This window comes from Budorcas taxicolor, chromosome 14 (genome assembly GCF_023091745.1).
Source record: "Budorcas taxicolor isolate Tak-1 chromosome 14, Takin1.1, whole genome shotgun sequence".
NCBI classification, from domain to species: domain Eukaryota; kingdom Metazoa; phylum Chordata; class Mammalia; order Artiodactyla; family Bovidae; genus Budorcas; species Budorcas taxicolor.
In genome coordinates, this window is record NC_068923.1 from 26,143,388 (window position 1) to 26,165,429 (window position 22,042).

Below are 22,042 nucleotides of genomic sequence, written 5' to 3' on the forward strand. Positions count from 1 at the left end.
ATCATCTTTTCCTTAATGCCCCCAGAGTTTAAAATAAAGTAAACACATGAAAAATTCATTGTAATCACTGTCTCCAAAAAGAAGAGCTATCTTGGCCCTGAGACAGACAAGAGCTTTTTCATATGGATTCAGATAAAGGTGACTATAGTGACTGTATCAATCATTACTGACAGGCCTACTTTGTGATAGCATGTGACCACAGGTAAATTTTGATTTAGATGAAAATATTGTTAACAATTCAGGTAAGCAGACCAACAATACGATTTGTTGATGAACTGAAGGTTGAGTTAAGTTATAATTCTCAAGGTGATAAAGTGGCCAAAGTAGGCTAGGTAATGCCACGGTGACAAGTAACTCCAAAATCTTAGAGGTCTGCCACAACAGGGGCTTTTTCTTACTCTCAGGCCTTACTCCTGGGGAACTGGGTGGCTCTGCTCTGTCATCCTCAGCCAGGAGACCAGATGGGGAGGTCCTATCACCGTATTTCTAGTACTGCCGCACAGGAAAAAAGCAAGGTAGTGACTTGCATATATTGTTTTATAAAAAGTTTGTCCAGAGATGGCATGTGTCACTTCCACTCACAATCTGTTGCTCAATGCAGATCATTTGGCCGCATCCAACTCAAAGGATAGGAAAAGTAAATCTGTAATCTTCCCAGAAGGAGGAAGAACTGGTGAACTATTTGGTGAACAGAATCAATGACTATTCCTATGGAGTAATTTTTTTTTTTTAATTAGGTGTATTAGTCATCTACTCCTGTGTAACAGATGACCCCCAAAGTCAATGAATGAAAACAACAGATGTTTACTATCTCACAGTTTCACGGGGGCAGGAATCTAGGCTCAGTTAGTTGGTGATTTTTGTTCAAGGTTTCCCTTGAGGCCGCTCTCAAGGGACTAGTCAGAGTTGCAGTCACTTCAAGGCTGGACCAGGAATGAATTCCCTTCCATGGTCGCTCCTGTGGCTTTCGAAAGACTTTAGGTCTTTCTTGGAGGCTGGAGATATTAGCTCCTTACCAAGTAAGCCCCTCCATCATGCAGGCTCATGGTATGGCAGCTGGCTCTCCCCAGAGTGAGTCATCTGAGGAAGAACAACAAGTAACATAAGATGGGGCCACAGTCCCTTATGACCTAACCTCAGAAGGGACATCCCATCATCTCTACCATAGTATGTCTGTTATAGGCAAGTCGCTAGGTTCAGCCCACACCTAGGGAGAGGAACTAGGCAGGGATGAGAATACCAGGAGGTGAGGAACCGGGGGCCGTTTAGAGGCTGCTTTCCACCATGGGATTGCTGGCAAATCCCAGTTCTACCATTCACTGACTTGGTGACCGTGTGCAGACAATTCAACCCACCTAAGCTTTCTCATGTACAAGAAGGCACTTGTAATAGGATGTACCTCCCTGGGGGATATAGTGTAATATTCTTTTATACATATGAATGCTCCCCTGGTGGCTCAACGGTAAAGAATCCACCTGCCAGTGCAGGAGATACAGGAGACATGGGTTTGATCCCAGGTCGGGAAGATCCCCTGGAGGAGGAAATGGCAACCCACTCCAGTTTTCTTACCTGAAAAATCCCATGGACAGAGGAGTCTGGCAGGCTACAGTCCATGGAGAGGCAAGAGTTGGACATGACTTAGCAACTAAACAACAACACACATGAACACATCTGGCCTGGTGATTGTAAACAGTTTCTAAGTTTGCTTGCTCTCTCTCTCTTTTCTTTTCCCTTTCTTTGACTCTGTGTAGGCTCTTTGATGTATTAGAAGATGACGCCTCTCTTTGTTGATGCAAAGGAATTGGCAAGCTATTGGGTACATGCTATTGGACGTGCTTATCTTTCTATCAAGAATCTCAGGGTTGGAAAGAATTTAACACATCATCTAATCTTTCTAATGATCTGATGTGTGTCCATCAGCCTTCTTTTTCTTTTCTCCCATTGGCCTGGTTTTTGCTCCATCCAATCAGGATATTCTTTACAATTGGGTATTCCCTACAAAATGGGACCCTTAATGCTTTCTTCTTTTTTTTTAAGATTATTTTATTTTCTAATTCTTATTTTTTGGCTGCACCACACAGCATGTGGGATCCTAGTCCCTGGAACAGGGATCGAACCTGTGAGCCTTGCATTGGAAGCACAGAGTCTTAACCACTGGACCACCGTGGAAGTCCCTAATGCTTTCTTAAGTCCTGTGTCTTCATGCCCTCCGCACTACTCAACTCCTGGCAGCTTCTGCCTTTATCTTTCTTGTGTGCTCTGGCCTTGGCTGCTGTGTTCCAAGGAAAGTTTAATTACCATTGACTTCCTGCCTGCCTGCCTCCCTGTCATTAGCTTATGATACTCTCGTTGGCATCTTGTCCCAAGCAGAACCAATATTCTGAGTAATGAGCTGAAGCACATGAGGTCTGGTGAGGTCGCTGCACCAACCCCAGAATCGGACAGTCAGGAAAATGGAGTTTAGGTACCTCGTGGGACTTCGGATGAGGCTGGACACAGAATCTTCTCCTTGACAATCTCCAGTATCCCCCAGTTTTATACTATTATTCTTCCAGCTTCTGTAAAATGTTCTTCTCAGACAACTTCAGGTCATCCTTTCCAACCCAACTGCCTCCCACAAAAGTATTTTACATGGAAATATTAGAGCCACGGGAGACTGTGAAAATAGGGAAGTAAGTGGGAAGATATGTTACGCTTTTCTCGTGAGAACATATTTAACAATATCTCCTTTATTGATTCATTCAACCCACAGTTTTTAGATTTATTTATTTATTAAAAAAGTCATTTATTTAGTCTGTGCTGGGTCTTCGCTGCAGCTCTCAGGATCTTTACTGTGGCATGCAGGCCTCTTACTTGTGGCACCTGACTCTTGGTTGCAGCGTGCATGCGGTTCTAGTTCTCTGATTAGGGATCGAACCCTGGACCGTCTGGATTGGGGGCATGGAGTCTTATCCACTGGACAACCAGGGCAGTCCGTACAGTTTTTATTGTCTTCTATCTACCAGGCACTCAGCAGGTTCTGAAGATACAATGGGGAGCAACAAGAAGGACAGTCTTTATCTACAAGGACTCTACAGACTGAGAAAGGCCACAAGCTCGAAGAAGACAGGCTCTGGGGCACCAAGGGTCAGCCAGGGCAGAGTTCACACCTCCTTATCGCAACAGATGAAATGAGGGGTTCCTCTCTTTGTTGAATCCGCCTGCAATGCGGGAGACCTGGGTTTGATCCCTGGATTGGGAAGATCCCCTGTAGAAGGGAAAGGCTACCGACTCCAGTATTCTGGCCTAGAGAATTCCATGGACTATACAGTCCATGGGGTCGCAAATAGTCGGACACGACTGAGTGACTTTCACTTTCTCTTTTTGGGCAATGTCTCAGGCTTCCTTAACCTTCTAGTTATTTTTTGCTTTTTCCTGGGATTCTCTAGCAAGAATATTGGAATGGGTTACCATTTCTTCCTCCAGAAGGTGAGATGGTTAGATAGCATCATTAACTCAATGGACATGAATTGGAGCAAACTCCAGGAGACAGTGGAGGACAGAGGAGCCTGGCGTGCTGCAGACCATGGGGTTACAAAGAGTCAAACATGACTTAGTGACTGAACAACAACACATTCTTTGCCATCCAGTCAATCCTATTCTGAAGTAGGAAATAGCCACCCACCCCCGTATTCTTGCAAGGAAAATCCCTGGCAGGCTACAGTCCATGGGGTTGTAAAGAGTTGGACTTTACTGAGCATGCACACACACATAATCCTGTTACCTCTTTTTTGATCTTAAAGGATTGGAAAAGATTTAGCTTTCAAATCTAAATCAGTTCCTTCTGGTAAGAATGAAGAATGCAGTAGTTGACTTTTACCCCAGGCACAGGGATGCAAAGATGAACAAATCCAGTCCCCATTTCCAGGAGCTCACAGCATAGAAGAGAAAATTGGAATCAGTTGTGGCTTCCCCTTTGGCTCAGTAGTAAAGAACCTGCCTGCAGTGCAGGAGACTTGGGCTTGATTAGGAAGATCTTCCTTGATTAGGAAGATCCCCTGGAGAAGTGAATGACTACCCACTCCAGTATTCTTGCCTGGAGAATCTCATGGACAGAGGAGCTTGGCAGGCTATAATCGAAGAGTCAGACCTGACTGAAGTGACTTAGCACGCATGCAAGGAGTCATTATCGGGCTTCCCTGGTGGCTCAGATGGTAAAGCGTCTGCCTACAATGCGAGAGACCCGGGTTCAATCCCTGGGTTAGGAAGATCTCCTGGAGAAGGAATATGGCAACCCACTCCAGTATTCTTGCCTGGAAAATCCCCCATACAGAGAAGCCTGGTAGGCTACAGTCCATGGGGTCGAAAAGAATAGGTCACGAGTGAGCGACTTCACTTTTCTACTTTCCTTTTCTAAGGAGTCATTATAATGACAGGAGGGGAAAGCTATAGCCCAGGGCTTCCCAAGCTGGGATAAAGCTACAGTATAGAAACACAACATGATTTTAGATGGAGAAGGAAATAGCAACCCACTCCAGTACTCTTGCTTGGAGAATCCCATGGAGGGAGGAGCCTGGTGGGCTACAGTCCATGGGGTCACGAAGAGTCGGACACGACTGAGCAACTTCACTTTCACTTTCACTTTAGATGGTACACACTGTTTAAATAGCAATAATTGTATATATCAATGTACCTCGAGTATGAATGAGAAAAAATATATATCCAACACCTCAATCTCATGCTAAATGTTTTTGTTTTTATGAATTTACTCATTCATTGAACAAATACAGTGTTGGTTACTCTGTACCTGGTCACTATTCTAGCTACTGAGGGTCCAGAAGTGAACAAACTGCTGAAAATCTTGGCCTTCATGGATTTCACATCAAATTCAAATAACTTACTTAACTTCAAAACATGAGATGACTTAAAGAAAGAAATCCACAGATAAGCCAGTTCTGCCACTTACTCCTCAGGTAAAGTCAAACCAGTTTCTCATCTTTTCATGCCTCAGTTTCCACCAATATTCTTGCCTGGGAAATTTCATGGACAGAGGAGCCTGGTGGGCTACAGTCCATGGGGTCATAAGGAGTAGGACACGACTGAGCACACACACACCATCATTCCTCATCTGAAAAATAGGGCTAATAGGATGTGTTCCTCACTGGGTTACTCTGGCTTTTGTGAGAATGGATCGTGTGAAATGCACACAGTACCTGGAACACAGAGAGCCCAGTGTGAGTGTCTATTAATTTTTTTTTTTTAATAAGGACAAAAATTTTGAACAACTATGGGAAGCTGGAGGCTCAGCCTGGGACATCTTCCCAAGAGCCTGGAGAACTAGTTAAGATGCATGCTTCCCAGAGTCTGAAATCCCCTCCCCACTACTACCCTGAGACTGACCCACCAGCGGGCTGTGTTAGGGTTCAGATGAGAATTCCTTAAGGTGCACTGTGTGTGTGTCTGACTCATGCTCATTTGTGTCCGACTTTTTGCGACCTCCTGGACTATGATCCACTATAACCCACCAGGCTCCTCTGTCCATGGGGTTTTCCAGGCAAGGATACTGGAGTGTTGCCATTTCCTATTCCAGGGTTAAGTTGCAGTATGGTGGGGAAATGCCTTCCTTGGTGCTCTGGTGCCTTGAAGGGCAAACTCCCCAGCAAGTTGTATTTGTGGGAGGCATTCAGCAGAGGGACCAACAGGTACAAACAAACAGGAGTAAACTGATTTGCTTGTGAAACTGCAAGAAATTTGCCAGGGTTGAGGTGTTGGGTATGTGAGGCTGAGTTGACTCTGATTTGAGGAGACACTGGCTGGTTGTCCCCAGCATGCAGAACATGCTGAATCAAGTTCGGTGGAAACCTGCCAACAAGCTTTTTGAAAGTGTGAGAAGTTTGCATTTTAAGGCTTAAGTTATTGCAGCCAGAAGCCCAAAGTAGCTGCTCTAAGAAAAATGGATTCTAAGAGAACCTTTGATAAAGATCTGCAGGCTGTCACTTTGTCTGCAGGGTTCCCTTTTAATAGCATTTTATAGCAACTCCCCACAATGATTACAGAGGAGATGGCAAATGGAAAGAGTCTGTCCAACCCTTTAAAGAAAGCAACAGTCTCATATGTTTTCCAGAAGCTTTACTGGCAAGCAATGTGACGGAAGACAATTTCCAAGAATTCCTTTCATAACCCCAGGGTGGGGAAGAGAAAGTGCCGGGGAATCTGATGGATGTAGGTTCAAATTCTGACTCTACCTTGAGCTGGCTGCCTGACCCGGGGTGAACTATACAGTTGCTTAAGACCTCATCTCATCTGTCTGATGACAATCATGTCAAGAATAAAAGAGGCTTGGGGTGGGAGAAGAGGAGGTACGTGCTCTTATGTATAAAATCAGCTACAAAGACTTCCTGTACGACTCGAGGAATACAACAAATATTTTATAACGACTATGAATGAAGCATAACCTTTAAAAATTGTGAATCACTATATTGTTCACCTGAAACTTATATAATGTAACATTAAACATTAACTATACTTTAATAAAATAAATAAGCTTCAAGGATATATTGTATGATACAGAGACTGTAAGCCAATATTTTCTAAAAACTACAAGTGGATTATCACCTTTAAAAATTGTGACTCACTATGCTGTATTATACATCTGAAACATATAATATTGTATTAATATATCAGGGAATTCTCTGGTGGTCCAGTGATCAGGACTCTTCACTTTCATTGCTAAGGTCCCAGGTTCAGCCTCTGATTGGGGAACTAAGATCCTGCAAACCACAAGGTGTGGACAAAAAAATAAAAAGCAATTGTACATCAACTGTATCTCTACAAAAAAATAATAAAGAAAGAAATCAACATAGGAAAACAAAAGCAAAACAACAGAGTATGTGACCTAATTAGTGTGATATGTGTGGCACAGTTTGGCACAAGGTAAAGGTTCATTGAGTGACAACATGTTATTCATTTTTTGTTGTTATGTTATTTATTTTTTTATCAGAAAAAGTGAACTGGTGTCCAGAAACCAGAGAAAGAGGAAGACACAGGCAGCGCTCTCCATGAGGGAACTTTTCATTTCAGACTTTTAGAGAAAAAAAATTTCCAAAGGGTATGTGGCTGAGAGAGGCAATCTGACCAAGGGCTGAGAATTCAGCTGGACTTTCTGCAGGGGCAGGAATGGCCTTGTCCCGTCAGAGCACAGAGTAAGGAAGTGCTTGGGTGGGTGAGGGAACTCGAAGTGCCGAGGACAGAGGCACCAAACAGAGGGAGTTCTCCTCTCGCCAGCACACACACACACACATACATCCCGTTGTGGGTTCAGCCACTCATGGGGAGTTATGAGGAGGAAGGAAGCAAGGCAGGGTAGGAGGCAGAAAGAGAAAACCACATCGAAAAAGGAAGGAAGGGGACTTGGAGGTGGTTTGCTGTGCAGAGCGTTGGCGTGGAGAGAAAGCTGGCCTCCAGTGAACTGAGTTCCTGGCTGCTCTCCCCCAGTTCTGCCTTCATCAGTGGGCCCCACCAGGCTCCTGGAGGGCCTGTGATGTGCTCCCCAGTTTGGGCACTGAGACTGGAGTTCATCGATGCCACAAATCCGGCCCTCGAGGGGCTGACCCACCTGCACTGGTCTAAACTGTGTCTGTCCTCTCCCCCCGTCCCAGAGTTCATATCTACCAGGAATCTCGGAATGTTTGGAAAATAACATCTCTGCAGATGCAATTAGCTAAGATGAGCTCATACTGGACTAGAGTGGGCCCCCATTTAATGACTGATGTCCTTAGAATAAGGAGAGGGGAGATGGAGAGATAAGCACAAGTATAGGGGAGAGGCCGCGTGATGACAGAGGCAGAGACTGGAGTGATGCAGCTGGGAGCCAGGCATGGCAAGGATCGCCGGAATCCACCAGAAGCTGGGAAGAGGTAGAAAAACGTTCTCCCCTAGACCCTTCAGAGGCCTCCCTGGTGCTCAGCAGTGAAGAACCCACCCGCAATGCAGAAGACTGAAGTTCCATCCCTGGGTTGGGAAGACCCCCTGGAGAAGGAAATGGTGACCCACTCCAACATTCTGGTCTGGAGAATCCCATGGACAGAGGAACCTGGCAGGCTACAGTCCACAGGGTCGCAAAGAGTCGGACACGGCTGAGCCGCTAACAACGAGAGCCTTCAGAGGGAGCACAGCCTCGCTGACACCTGTGAGAGTACCTTTCTGTTCTGTCAGCCACCCAGTTTGGGATGATTTGCTATGGCAGCCCCCAAAATCTGATGATTTACTACTGTAAGAGAAAAACAGAACGCTGACACCCCTCACTTTGCAAGGTACTGTATTAACCGAAACCCGAGCAAATCAGAACTGCGTCCACACCTTGCGGGCCCTGTGGTAGCTGAGCCCCAGTCTCAGTTACCATGGAACCATACCAAGCGTGCCTGTGCACACCCCCTCCCAGCACCCCCGGGGAAAGCACAGACAGCTCATAATCAAGAGAGAAGTAATGAAGAGCAGGACAAGGTAAGTTATTTTAAAAAATCAACTATATTGAATCAGGAAGGGCTTTCTGCTATAGTGAAAGTGTGTGTGTGAAAGTTGCTCAGCCGTGTTCGACTCTTTGTGACCCCATAGACCATACAGTCCATGGAATTCTCCAGGCCAGAATACTGGGGTGGGTAGCCATTCCCTTCTCCAGGGGATCTTCCTGACCCAGGAATCGAACTGGGATCTCCTGCATTGCAGAGGGATTCTTTACCAACTGTGCTATCAGGGAAGCCCCTTTCTGCTATAAGCGAGTTTTAAAAGATTAGCAGAGGCTCTCAGAAAAGTCATCTAGGGGAATGTAGGGGGCCTCCTCTACTTCTTTCAGGATTCAGCTCTGACCCTGTCACTTCTTTGCTGTGAGATCCTTCTCTACCTGAGGCTCAGTTTCCTCACCTATGAAATGGTGATCACAAATCGAGGTATTCCTGGGGGAATCCAGACCTGATCGTTCACAGAAGCCCCTTTCACTCTCACTGGTGCCCTGGTTTGTATTAAAAATCAGTCAAGCCAGAGAAAAAGTAGGGGAGGGGACTTCTCTGGTAGTCCAGTGGTTGAAACACTGTGTTCCCAATACAAGGGGCCCAGGTTTGATCCCTCATGCTGCAACTGAGAGTTTGCATGCCTCAACTGAAGTTCCTGAATGTTGCAACTGAGACCTGGAGCAGCCAAATAAATAAAACAAAATAAATAAACATCTAGGACTTCCTTGGCAGTCTAGTGGTTTAAGACGCCACTGCATGGAACATGGGTTCAATCCCTGGTCTGGGAACTAAGATCCTATTTACCATGTGGATCAGCCAGATAAATAATTAGGTAAAATAAAAACAAGCAAAACTATAGGATTGCTTTGATTTTCTACTTTTCAAATGTGAAATTATAATATCATATGCTTTTCAAACAACAATTTCCGAAGAAGTTCTGGTATTCAGGTTTCCTACCTCAAGGGGATTTCCAGACTGAGAACCACTTGAATGAACTGTCTCTGGTCCATTCCCAGACAATTCAGCTTCAGGGCTTCAGAGCAAAGCCTCCAGAATTGGACTAAACTGAGTTGACATCTAAGGTCTACTACCTATTCACTTTGTGACCCTGGCAATTTGTTTATTATCCCTCTCCTCAATCTTGGAGTTTTTTCTTTCATACAGTGGAGCTAATCACAGTGCGTAATTTGTTGAGATGATTAAATGATATATGTAAAATCCTTAGTGCAATACCTGTCACAAAACAATTATTTCTTACATGGGACATGAGAAAAAGGATTGCGTTTAAGTTATGCAGAGTTTATTTGGGTTTGCATGAAGGAAGAACTCCTGGACAGTCGGAGTGAAGACACTACGGCATCCAGACGGCCTGCTGTCATTTGTATCTGTCGGCCTGGACGGCAGTGCAAACTATCCCTAATTGTAGATAACCAGGGAACAAAATATGCAGCCAATGAGATGCGACCCAAAGGATATCAGGGCTCAGGATTTGATTGTACTTACACCTTATGGCTTTCAGTCCTCTGTCACTCTTTGCCTTTTTTTTTTTTTTTTTCGTGAACATTATTATTGTCTTGTCCCCAGAACAAGGTAGTATCCTGTTGTGGGGGCAAGCTTCTAGCAAGTTTCACGTCATACTGGGCTTGTTAGCTATAAGAAATAGAAATTCCTACTGAGTCATTGAGTCCTAAATATAATTTTCTAGAAGGATGTTGGGGAGATCCCAGGACTGATGGTGACCTGGGAAACAACTCCAAGCACCTTCAGAGCCAGAAAACTTGGTCTCCCTGGGGACAGTGAGTGACCAGAAAGAACGCACTCAGACCTCTCTCTCCTGTTCTTGGTTCACTCCAGTCAAGACTCAAAGTACTGACAGAAAAAAAAAATCTGCCTATTCTCCCCTGGGCATCTACATGGCTGGAAGAGGCCAGGGCACTCCCTTGAACCTGCCCAGACCACCTACACTGGGTAAAAGGACATTCCGAAAGGGGACGGGGGTACTCTACCCGAAGAAGACAGAGGATGCCTGCAGCCCCAGCACCCCGAGGACTCCTGAAAGTGGGCATAGGAAACTCGAGAGTTACTCTCCCAGGGTGCCCCCAGAAGTCTGAATACTCTAGACACAGCCCTTCCCCTGCCTCACTGCAACTTTTTCATCTGCAAAAAATGGTCAGTTCACCAGATATTAGGGGCTTACCATGCAAAATGTTTCTATACTCCCTGGCCGCTTCTGCTGCTCTGATTTCCTATTTCATTATGACTAAGTGGTCCACTCCCAGCTCACAGTACTGACTTCCTTTCTGATGAGCCCGTGAACAGTGAGTGCCCTGCTGGCGAAATCCCCCAGGCCAGCCTGGGAAGCATTCCATGATAAGTTTCCAAATTTATTGTGGAAAAGGCAGCAGTCTCAGCGCCTGCAAGGGAGATTTGTGAGGTGAGGGAAATGACAGCTTAGTTTGTTAAGAAGAGGAGAGGGGCATGCCAGCCTTCTGGAAATAACGGCCCCGGGATGCGTGTCTGGCCTGGATTCATCTGGTGGTGGTTGGGACTCCAGATTCTTCACGCTGTGGGGCTGCCTGCCTTGGCTCCCAGGCCTCACGGAATGCTTCTGTAGTGTTCCATCTAGGATCTTCCAGCGTCACATGGGGTACTTTGTCAAAACTTCAAAGAACCTGAAATGATCTTAAACATGGTTGTGCGCGTGCTCAGTCGCGTCCGACTCTTTGCAACCCCACAGGCTATAGCCCACCAGGCTCCTCTGTCCATGGGATTCTCCAGGCAAGAATACTGGAGTGGGATGCCTACTCCAGGGGATCTTGCTGACCCAGGGATCAAGCCCAATCTCCTGCAGCTCCTGCACTGGCAGGCGGGTTCTTTACCACTGTGCCACCTGGGAAGGCCTTGTGGTTAGACTGGCACAAATCATCTGGGTGCTTGAGGCTGCAAGCCTTTCTAAAGGATGACAGCTGTATGATGTGGCTGGTAAGAAAGTCAGACAGGGAAATGGAGCAGGCCTGGGCCCGAATCCTGTCTCTTCTATTTCATTAAAGGATTTTGTGCCATTCTCTTAAGTTTTCTTTGCATCTTTCTTCTCATCTGTAAAATGGACATAATCACAGTCCTTTATTTGTGTGCTTATTGTGAAGATTCATGGAGAAAATGCATGTGAAGCGCTTTGCACAGTACTAGCCCCTTAGAAAACACTTGATATATGTTAATGTTGCTATTATTACTAGGATTTTTATTGCTATGTTCCAGTTGGAAAGAATATCATATTTATGATTACCTGATCCGGCTTACTGATTCTTATTACAGGCAAAGGTACAGAATACAACTTGTCTGGACAGCAGCCATTTGGAAAATCTCATGTCCCAATACTCAGCATCATGACTTTCAACTTGACCATAACCCAAGTCCCCAGGGATGGTGCCAGCATGACCAAAGGATTCAGAGAAATGTAGTGGGAATGATGTGACTTCCCCCACTGCAGAATCTGTCCTTAGACAAAGTCCAAACCCCTTCACGTGGCCCCTGGGTGATCCGGCTTGGAGCCCACACCTTAAGCCTGAGCCAGGGATGTTTTTTTCTTGTGCTGTCGGTTCCTCCCAATTTCGTGGTTCCTCTAGGTTCTTCCTTTCTTCCACAGAAGAGTCTTGGAAATATTTGACTTGACTAACTCATACCCATCTTCCATGTTTTAGCTGGATACCTTCCCTGGACCTCTAGGCTGTCAGGCACCCCCATAACACTCTGTTCTTCCTCAGCCTACTACATTGGGTCCTTGAATTTATTTAATTACTTGTGTAAATATTTATTTAATATCATGTGTCTTCACTAGATTGTTTAAGCTATTTCTTCCACACTGGTGCCTACTTTGTATGTAGTGGTAATACAATAAATATTTGTTGAGGAGGGCGGTCTAGGGGTGGGGATCAGACCTGGCATGGCCTCGGCACTGAGCCAGTTTGGAAGATCCATCCCAATGGTAAGATGTCCCTGCTGCTGCTAAGTCGCTTCAGTCGTGTCCGACTCTGTGCGGCGACCCCATAGATGGCAGCCCACCAGGCTCCCCCGTCCCTGGGATTCTCCAGGCAAGAACACTGGAGTGGGTTGCCATTTCCTTCTCCAATGCATGAAAGTGAAAAGTGAAAGTGAAGTTGCATCAGTCGTGTCCAACTCTTCGCTACCCCATGGACTGCAGCCCATCAGGCTCCTCTGCCCATGGAATTTTCCAGGCAAGAGTACTGGAGTGGGCTGCCACTGCCTTCTCCGGATGTCCCTAGTTTAGAAGATTATCCTGGATTCAGAGAAGGCAGGGAAACAAAGCCTTTATTTTGAAAGACTTGAACCAAGTCAGCCAAAAATGAGTAGAACGCTTTTGGGAAGATTATGTCTTCTCTGGTGGGTTCTTCTAGAAAGCCGAGGTTAAGATTACATTACCTCCAGCTCTATGTCATGTGTCCCTCAAGGGGCACGGCAAGAACAAATTCCTTTAAGCATCAACCTGTTGCCTTTTTCTGGCCATGAAGCTTATCTGTTGCATTTGTTTTGCAACATTAGCTGAGTACCTTCTATGTGCCTAGTCAGTGCTTAGCAGTGGCGATATCAAGACACATCAGCAAGCAGCTCCAACTCCACTGAGGAGGCCAGAGGAGCACATGGGCAGTTTGAGGGGAATCTCTTACATGGGAAACAGCAGGAAGTGGAGAAGCCTAGTGATGTGGGGTCAGGGGACCTAGGCTGAACCGCTCCTTTGACACTGCCTAGCTCTATGACCCTGAGAAAGTCACCCAATGACTTGGAAACTCAGGACCCTGAAGTGTGTGATGAGGAAGTAAGGGTTTTCATCTCACGAGGATGTTGAGACATAAGACAGGCAAACGACCTGCTGAATGAGAAGGGTGTCATGGTGCTTAGCTCTTATTAGTTGCAAAGGTGTAGAAAAGAGAACTGAGGAAGCAGCAATCTGAGGGGCTTCCCTGAAGAGGTGACATTCAAAATGAGACACAAAAGTGTGTGAGAAATACCAGGCAGGTTGAGGAACTGAGATCCAGAGGAGGGAATGTGCCTGGCAGTTCAGAAAAAGAAAAATGTAAATTGCCTCAATAAAGTTGCAAGGGGTGATACGGCAGCAGGCTGGACAGGTAAGCTGGGGCAGGTTAGGAAGAAGTACAAAGATATTTATATTTTTATAGCCGGAGTAAGGAGGATTCCTAAATTCTCATCTGTCAGGGAAGGACCTGGCCAGTCGCCTTTTTTAAATTAATAATTTGGCTGTGTTGGGTCTTCGCTTCGGGGTCTTCGCTTCGGGGTCTTTCCTTATGGCGCACGGGCTCTCTAGTTGTGACGCTCCAGCTCAACAGCTGCGGCACGTTGGCTTGGTTGCTCTGCGGCAAGTGGAATCTTAGCTCCCTGACCAGAGAGGGAACCCACTTCCCTTGCATTGCAAGACGAATTCTTTAACCCCTGGCGACCAGGGAAGTCCCAGACCAGTCAGCTTTTGAAGAAGACCACTGCTGTTGCTTTGAGGAGACCATGTTAGAGTCAGGAAGACGCTACCGTGGAGACTTAGGTACAAGGTGGTGGTGGGGAGAGAGATGGGGTGGCTGTCATCAGTGAGACGTGGGATCAGAGCCAAGCGGAGGTAAGGAGAGAGCATCTGAAGCACTTGCTGATATGTTAGAAATGGAGGGGGAGAGAGGGCAAAGAGGGAGAGGGAATGCTCATTTACTGAGCCCTGCTGGGCCATTTCCCATATACAGTCCCATTTAATTCTCAACTGTCCTGGCAGAGAGGAATGGTTCCCACATACCCCCAGCCTCCCCTTTACTTTCTTCTCCCTTCAAATTGGGAAAGTCAGACTCAGAGTAGTGACGTCCTCTGCCTGGGATCACATGGCCAGCTGGTGACTCAACCGGACTGAAACTGAAGTCTGTGGGACTCCTGCCGCCAGATGCCTTTGTTGATGATGACTGTTAGTTCTCAAACTCATGTCTTCATCCCCATCACTTGTGGAACCTTAAAAAAAAGAAAAAATGGGATTCCTGTCTCCACCCTCTGGACATTGGTTTAGTAGCTCTGAGGTGGACATTTTATAAAAAGATCCTCAGGTGACTTTGAGATTGAATCAGGCTTCTAAAACATCTGGCCTCTTCCAAGCAATTCCGAGGGGCTTAGCATCACTGTTACCCAGTGAGCCAGTCTTGGGAATGGCTCTTCTTTGTGTGCGTCCATCTTTGTATTTCAAGAATTAATTGTATTTCCCTTGCTGGATGGGAGGTTGTCAGTCACACTCAGGGCCCCAACTGTACCCAAGGAGGAGGGTTGGGAGCCAAACCTCAGCGTGGGCAAGTGACCCCAGAAGAACAATCAGGGAAAGAGGGACGTGCTTTCTTTGATGAGCCTATGTTAGCTTATAGTTGCTGGCACCCATTTGCTCCAGGAGGGCAGATCCTGACTGAGATGGAAGTATGGAAAGAATCCTGAGGCCACTGTCTGTTCGAGCCCCTAGATTCAGTCAGCCTTGGCCTTTTTCAGTTACAAAAACTAATTATATACATTCCCCCACTGTCCATGTCTACCAGCTAAAGTTGAGTTTCTGTTGCTTGCAACCTCTAGATTCTGACTGAGACTCAGAGAAGCTTTTGCTGAGGTTTCTGTTCTTTGAAATGAATTAGGTAGACATTACAGTGGGGAATAGGTTTGGCATGAACTGAGCACAGAGCATTGGATTGAACAGGGTAAAAAAGATGGGCAACTCCAGGGTATAGAAACTGAAAGTATATGGCAAATAGGTTCATTCATTCATTCATTCGTCGATACACTCATTCATTCCATCAGCACAATCTTATATGCTAGATACTATGTCTGCCCTATGGGTACAGTGATGGAAAAAGTCGTAGCATGTGTCCACAAGGAGTTTAGAGTCTAGCAAGGGAAAAAGAGAATTAAACAGGTTATTTCTATATGGATGAACATGTTCTGTGAGCCTAGAAGAGACTTGGCCTGGTCTTTGACGTCATAACTGGGAAGAGTCACTCTGAAGGGGTGACTATGTTCAAGAAGGCATGCCCCTCTCAACCTAGTCCACCTAATCCTTATCTTCCCCTTTAGAGTTCCAGGCAGCATGCTTGGCACCAGGCAGACAAAGATGGAAGCTGCCCTTGAGATACTTACATTTAGATACATTACCCCTTTTCTTCTGTATCTTTACTTCTCCCCTTCTCAACTTCATCCCATCAGCCTACAAACTAATAATCTCTTTACCTTTAATAAGGAAGTTTGGTGGCTCAGACAGTAAAGCGTCTGCCTACAATGCAGGAGACCCAGGTTCGATCCCCGGCTTGGGAAGATCTTCTGGAGAAGGAAATGGCAACCCACTCCAGTACCCTTGCCTGGAAAATCCCATAGATGGAGGAGCCTGGTAGGCTACAGTCCATGGGGTCGCAAAAGTCGGACATGACTGAGCAACTTCACTTATCTTTAATAAGATAAAATTGAGATCCAATCAAGCAAATCAGTTCAGTTCAGTCGCTCAGTCGTGTCTGACTCTTTGTGACCCCATGAACCGCAGCACTCCAGGCCTCCCTGTCCATCACCAACGCCCAGAGTCCAACCAAATCCATGTCCATTGAGGTGGTGATACCATCTAACCGTCTCATCCTCTGTCGTCCCCTTCTCCTCCTGCCCTCAATCTTTTCCAGCATCAGGGGCTTTTCAAATGAGTCAGCTCTTTACATGAGGTGGCCAAAGTATTGGAGTTTCACCTTCAACATTAGTCCTTCCAGTGAACACCCAGGACAGATCTCCTTTAGGATGGAAAATCAACCAAATGCAAATCTTGGTCTTCTTTTGATAAATCCATCTCTTTCCTTATCCTCAGAGCTAGCTTCTTGAAAAAGTTGTGGTATTTTGTACTTTGTGCTTTGCTTTCTACTCACTGTCAAAGCCCACACCACCAGGAAAACGGTGCCGCATTCACCCATTCACCAAGGAACTGTTGAGTCATTGTTCAGCCATTCACCAAGGAATTGTTGAGTCATTGTTCAGTGTCAGGCATTTATGTTGTTGCTGATGAAGATTCACTGCTGAACAGGACTGATGTGATTCCATTCCTCAAGGCAAGACAAGAGATTTTATAAAGAGTGGAGAGTGTTTGGGCAGACAATCCTGGTCTCCTAGGGAACCTTGTCTCATGGCCTTAGAGCTTTAGGAGGTGAGCCATGAAAGATGAATAAGAGTGTGCCGGGCTTGTGGGAGTTGTGTTGATGGACAGATGGAATGTGGGTCAAAAGTTTTTAAACAGAGGGGACAAAATATCTGAAAAACCTCATAGGATATTGGAAAACCAGAGTGATGAGATTTTTGAGTCAGTGGAAGCCAGCATGTGGAGGACCTTGGAGTTCATATGTGGAAGGCAAGGGAAGGGCATAATTACATTTGTGATTTAGAGAGATCCTGGGAGTGGCAGCGATGGAGAAAACAGTGAGTGGTTCTCAACTTTTTCAAGCCCTGCAGCAGCTTATTAAAACCCAAGCTTGGGAGCCATTTCCTGAAATTCCAATTCAGGGGACAATGTGTTTGAATTTGTCACAAATTCACAGGCTGTGTTAGTATTGATGGTCCAGGAATCACACTTTGAGAACTCTTGGAGAATGTATTGTGGGAGGCCAGGATGCTGGAAAGATTGGAAGGCAGGAAGAGAAGGGGACAACAGAGGATGAGATGGTTGGGTGGGCATCACCGACTTGATGGACATGAGTATGAGCAAGCTCTAGAAGTTGGTGATGGACAGGGAAGCCTGGTGTGGTGGGGTCGCAAAGATTCAGACTCAACTGAGTGAACCAAACTGAACTGAGGATGCTGGAAGAATGATTAGGCTGCTGTTTTAAGTGATGGATTGAATGAAAGGAATGAAGAAGAGAAAGGATCTTGGGTGGATGAGGCTGCTGTCCCACTGGGGAGGAGGTGTGGTTAAGAAGATGCCTCCATGTTGCTAAATCCCATGGAACCATTCTCTGCACATTCTGCTCCCCCTCTTGCTGTCTCTGACACTTCTGATAAAAGGGCCTCCACCTAGAGCCTTCTCCCTCCTAAGTAATAATAGTGTTTTCTCCTTTGTTTCCCTTCCAGCATTTCCTGGGTTCTTTCCCAGATTCCATTTACCCTGGGAGCCTGGGGGTGGTCTTCAGCAGCTCCCAGAGCTTGAACCCTTTCCTGCCACATAGCACACTTTGAAAGTGTTTGTGAAATAACTTAAGAGTCTAATTGTCTTCGGTTCCTTTGTTCTCCAGCAGTCCATAGGTGACTCAGGGCTAGGACCTTATCTGTCTCATTTATCTCAGCATCTCTTCACACCCCCAGCACACTGTGGGCACCTAGTAGGTGCTCAGTAAATATTTATGGACAAACAACAATTCATCTTGCTCTCACCATTTTGCCAGCTCTGTGAATGCAGGCAAATTACTTAATCTCTAGAAGTTTTCAATCTCTTTATACGTAAATTAGGGATTAGCATAGGAATTAGGAATTTATCTTCTACATATTGCTTGGGGGTGGTGAACTAAGAAAATTGTACATAAAATTCACAGTGTAGACTGACTACTGTTGTCGTTGTTTCGTTTTTGTTGTTGGCTGCTTATGTAACTTTGGGAGAACTTGTCTAAACTTCAGTGTCATTGCATTAAAAAATTACTCTCTAGGTGGGCTGCTGGGAGAGGCCCAAGAGATGGAAGGAGATAGGAGGTGTGTAAAGAAGGTTAATCCTCTCTCCCTAAATTCTCCCATTCCCTAGTCCGGAGACACCCCTGACTGCACTGGTTTGTTTTATCCCTCTATGGGCTGATGGGGTGACAAAGGAAGAAAGTGTTGGGGATTGCGATTGAGCTGCTCCCAGGCATTGTGCAAAAACAAAGCACATTCCTTTAGCCTCAGATGGTCTACACACCATTAACATCCCCTCCACTGTGTCTTCCTAAAGAATTTAATGTAGACTAATATTGAAAGAAACAAGATTTAAAACAAAATGAGAAATCAACTCAGAGTCATTTTGAGTCACTTCAAACCAGTTTGGCAAAATGAGCATTCTTAGGTATTTCTTTTACATTTGGAATTAATCTCTAGAGTGATGAAAATAAAAATAAATAAATAGAATTAGTCTAGTTTCACCCTGGAAGGATCTAGACTAGAGAAACATTATTGCTACAGCTTTTGTGCTGGGTGGTTGAATCTTTGTAGTTTTTTTTTTTTTTTTTTTCCAAACAGGTACCTGTTCTCATTCTGTTAGCTGTGTCTGCCTCCTTCTTTGAAACCAGCATGAAATATATATTCACTGAAAGGACTGATGCTGAATCTGAAGCTCCAATACTTTGGCCACTTGATGTGAAGAGACGATTCATTGAAAAAGACCCTGATGCTGGAAAAGATTGCAGGCAGGAGGAGAAGGAGAAGGGAGCAACAGAATGAGATGGTGGGATGGCATCACCGACTCAATGGACGTAAGTTAGAGCAAGCTCCAGGAGATAGTAAAGGACAAGGGAGCCTGGTGTGCTGCAGTCCGTGGGGTCACAAAGAGTTGGACATGACTGAGCAACTGAAGGACAACAACAAAAGGTTTATAATATTAAAAGGGGATCCTTTTGTAAAGCGAAAAATGCATTTATAGTGTCAGGGGACACCTTTCAGCCTCTTCTAACCTAAAGTTTATGCATTGTTGGGAAGAAATGTTTCAGAGGCCCTCAGCGTGTACACTAACAAATAAATTCTCATGGGCTATTGCAACCAAGCCACACCAAACAAAACAAAGCAAAACAAAACCCTAACATGATTATTTTGTTCTCTTTCCCAAACTTTGCCTTAAAGACCAGCAGAGAACTCTATTCGCACATCCTAGCTGTAAGTACCCAGTTCTGAGGCTGAGATTGCGAAAACTGTGCATTTAAAAATTTGATTGATTGTTTTTATAATGTGGATCTCTATCCAAATGGCAGCATAAAATAACACTTTCTTCCTCTTTATACATTCCATCCCTAAGCAAAACCACTCCAGGAATCCCCTGGAGAAGGCATTAATTCCTGGACAGCATCCTGGGTTAAAGATATATTAATATTAACTTATTCCTTCTTGTATAATCCTGACCGAATCATAAGCTCCATCCCTCCTTCTCCAGTTCTGGATCATTGTTACCTACAAAATAAGATTACACAACAGCATAAACCCTGGGGATACTCTGGATTGGCTAGGAGGACCAATTTATTGAGGGTCAGGGTCAGCCTGATTTTCTGGAAAGAAGTTGGCATCTATTCTGTTTTCAGAATGTTCCCTGGCTTCACAAGCCTAAGGAGGTGGGGGGAGCCCGATATGTATTTGGAATGGTTCCCTTTCTTCACAGCCAAGATTTGCATCCCGAAAGTTGTTTCCTGATCATTTGGAACGGGGAGTTGTTTTTCTAGTGAGAAACACTCTCTCCTATTCCACAGGCTTGTCCAGACTTAGTGATTCAAACTAACACCTTCCGTGTTCCCCAGTGACTCACTCTAGGGCTGTACTCCAGCCACAAAGGGGCAGAGAGTGAGTCCTGTAAGTTTGCCTCTGCTTCTCTAACACTTTGAACTACTCCCCCTCTGTGGATGGTATCTTCCTTTGAATTTAGGATATAGGGTGTGACAGTTTGAAGCTATTAGGGTAGGATTTAGGATCCAGAATAAAGCCTCAAGAAAACAGACATTAAGGACTTGGACAAATTATTTTAGAGGCCAAAGCCAAAGACAGTAATTATTTATTGATTTATGGGTCACAATAGATTTAAATTCCCAAGGAAGTACAGGGATCTGAAGATCTACTCTGAGGCTGAGACAATGAGATAATTACAACAGTGATAGTAACTTCCATTTACCTATGTTGTCAAAGTTCTAGTTTCTGGTTTGGACTGTGGGGTTTTCAAAGGTTCATAATTAATAATATGTGTGTATATATGTTAGTCACTAATTGGGGCTTGCCAGGCTCCTCTGTCCGTGGAATTCTCCAGGCAAGAATATTGGAGTGGGTTGCCATTCCCTCCTCCAGGGGATCTTCCCAACTCAGGGATCAAACTCAGGTCTCTCTCATTGCAGATTCTTTACCCTTACCATTCTGAGACACCAGAGAAGCCCAAAATCTACCTTCAAAAATGCCTTTCATGTTCTAGTGATGAGCATGTATCATGCATGTCCCTGTGTGAAAGGGGTTGAAGGAAGGGTTGCAAGTTTGTCATTTCCAAAATAATGACTCACACGATGAAGACCAAGTATGTTTTATGATCTGGACAATAGCATTTCCATACTGGCTGCTTTGCAGGAGCAACTGGTAAGTTTCATTTAACAAATGACTAAGGTAGGAGTGAATGGATGGCATCACTGGCTCAATGAATATGAGTTTGAGCAAACTCCAGGAGATGGTGAAGGACAGGAAAGCCTGGCCTGCTGCAGTTTATACAGCTGCAAAGACTCAGACAGGACTTAGTGACTGAAGAGCAACAGGCGTGAATGAGCCGTGAGTTTCTCTTTGGGAAGGGAAAAGCTAAGCAAGGAACAACAAAATACAAACAAATACAAAATAAAAGAAGAACTGAGGTTCCATCAGGCCTAAGTGCTGAAACCTCAGGTCCTTGAGACCGGCCAGTTTAATGCTACTGGCTTGTTTGAGAGGTGGTGGTCTAGCACAGGTTAAGCCTGCGTTGGAATCCTGGTTCTGTTCTTCATTATCAGTGCACCTTACGCACATGGATGAGTTTCCTTATCATGGAGAAATCAACAGTACCTTCTTCATACGGCTGCTGGGGAGAGTTACTAGAAGGAAAATGCTTAGAAAAACGCCTGAAACATAATTATGACTATTTCTTGTGTCAGCCCATCAGGCCCCAACCCCAAAGCATCCTTGATCTCAGTATTGCCAATACAGAAAGAACTCAAGCATGATAGCCAAGTGTTGAGTGCTTTTCAACAAGCACGGGACTTGGATTCAGCCTCTTACTGTGCAGCTGTGGAGAAGTTCTGTAACCACTCTGAGCTTCTATATTCCTTTTTTTTTTTTTGGTAAAATAGGGTAAATAACTTGTCTCCCAGAATGCCTGCTACTGCAGATCAGCAGCAAAAGTCAGTTTCTACTCTTTTGCCATTGACTGTTTCAGTGGGCAGAACCTCTGGGTTCCAATGGAGCTGGGGAATGGCATGGAACCTCCAAACTGAGTTTTTCCTTCATCTTCTTCCAAATCCCTAGTCCTCACCTTCTTTTGTATTCATAACTGTTATCTTTAACTTCTAGCATCCCTTTTACCTACCTCTAACCCTCTCACTAGCCTATTGCCCTTTCAGTCTTTGAAGTATCATCTCTGGCCCTTATCACAGATCTCCAGGAAGCATCTTATAGCCCTGAGAACTTAAAGAACTTAAGTCCCCAGATCCATCAGAACAAAGAAAAGCCCTTATCCTTTCTTAAATGACTTCTTTTCCCATCCTTGTAAGCTCATTCCCTTAAGGGCCAAATACTGTTAATTTGCAATCAATGAAAAGGGAATGAGG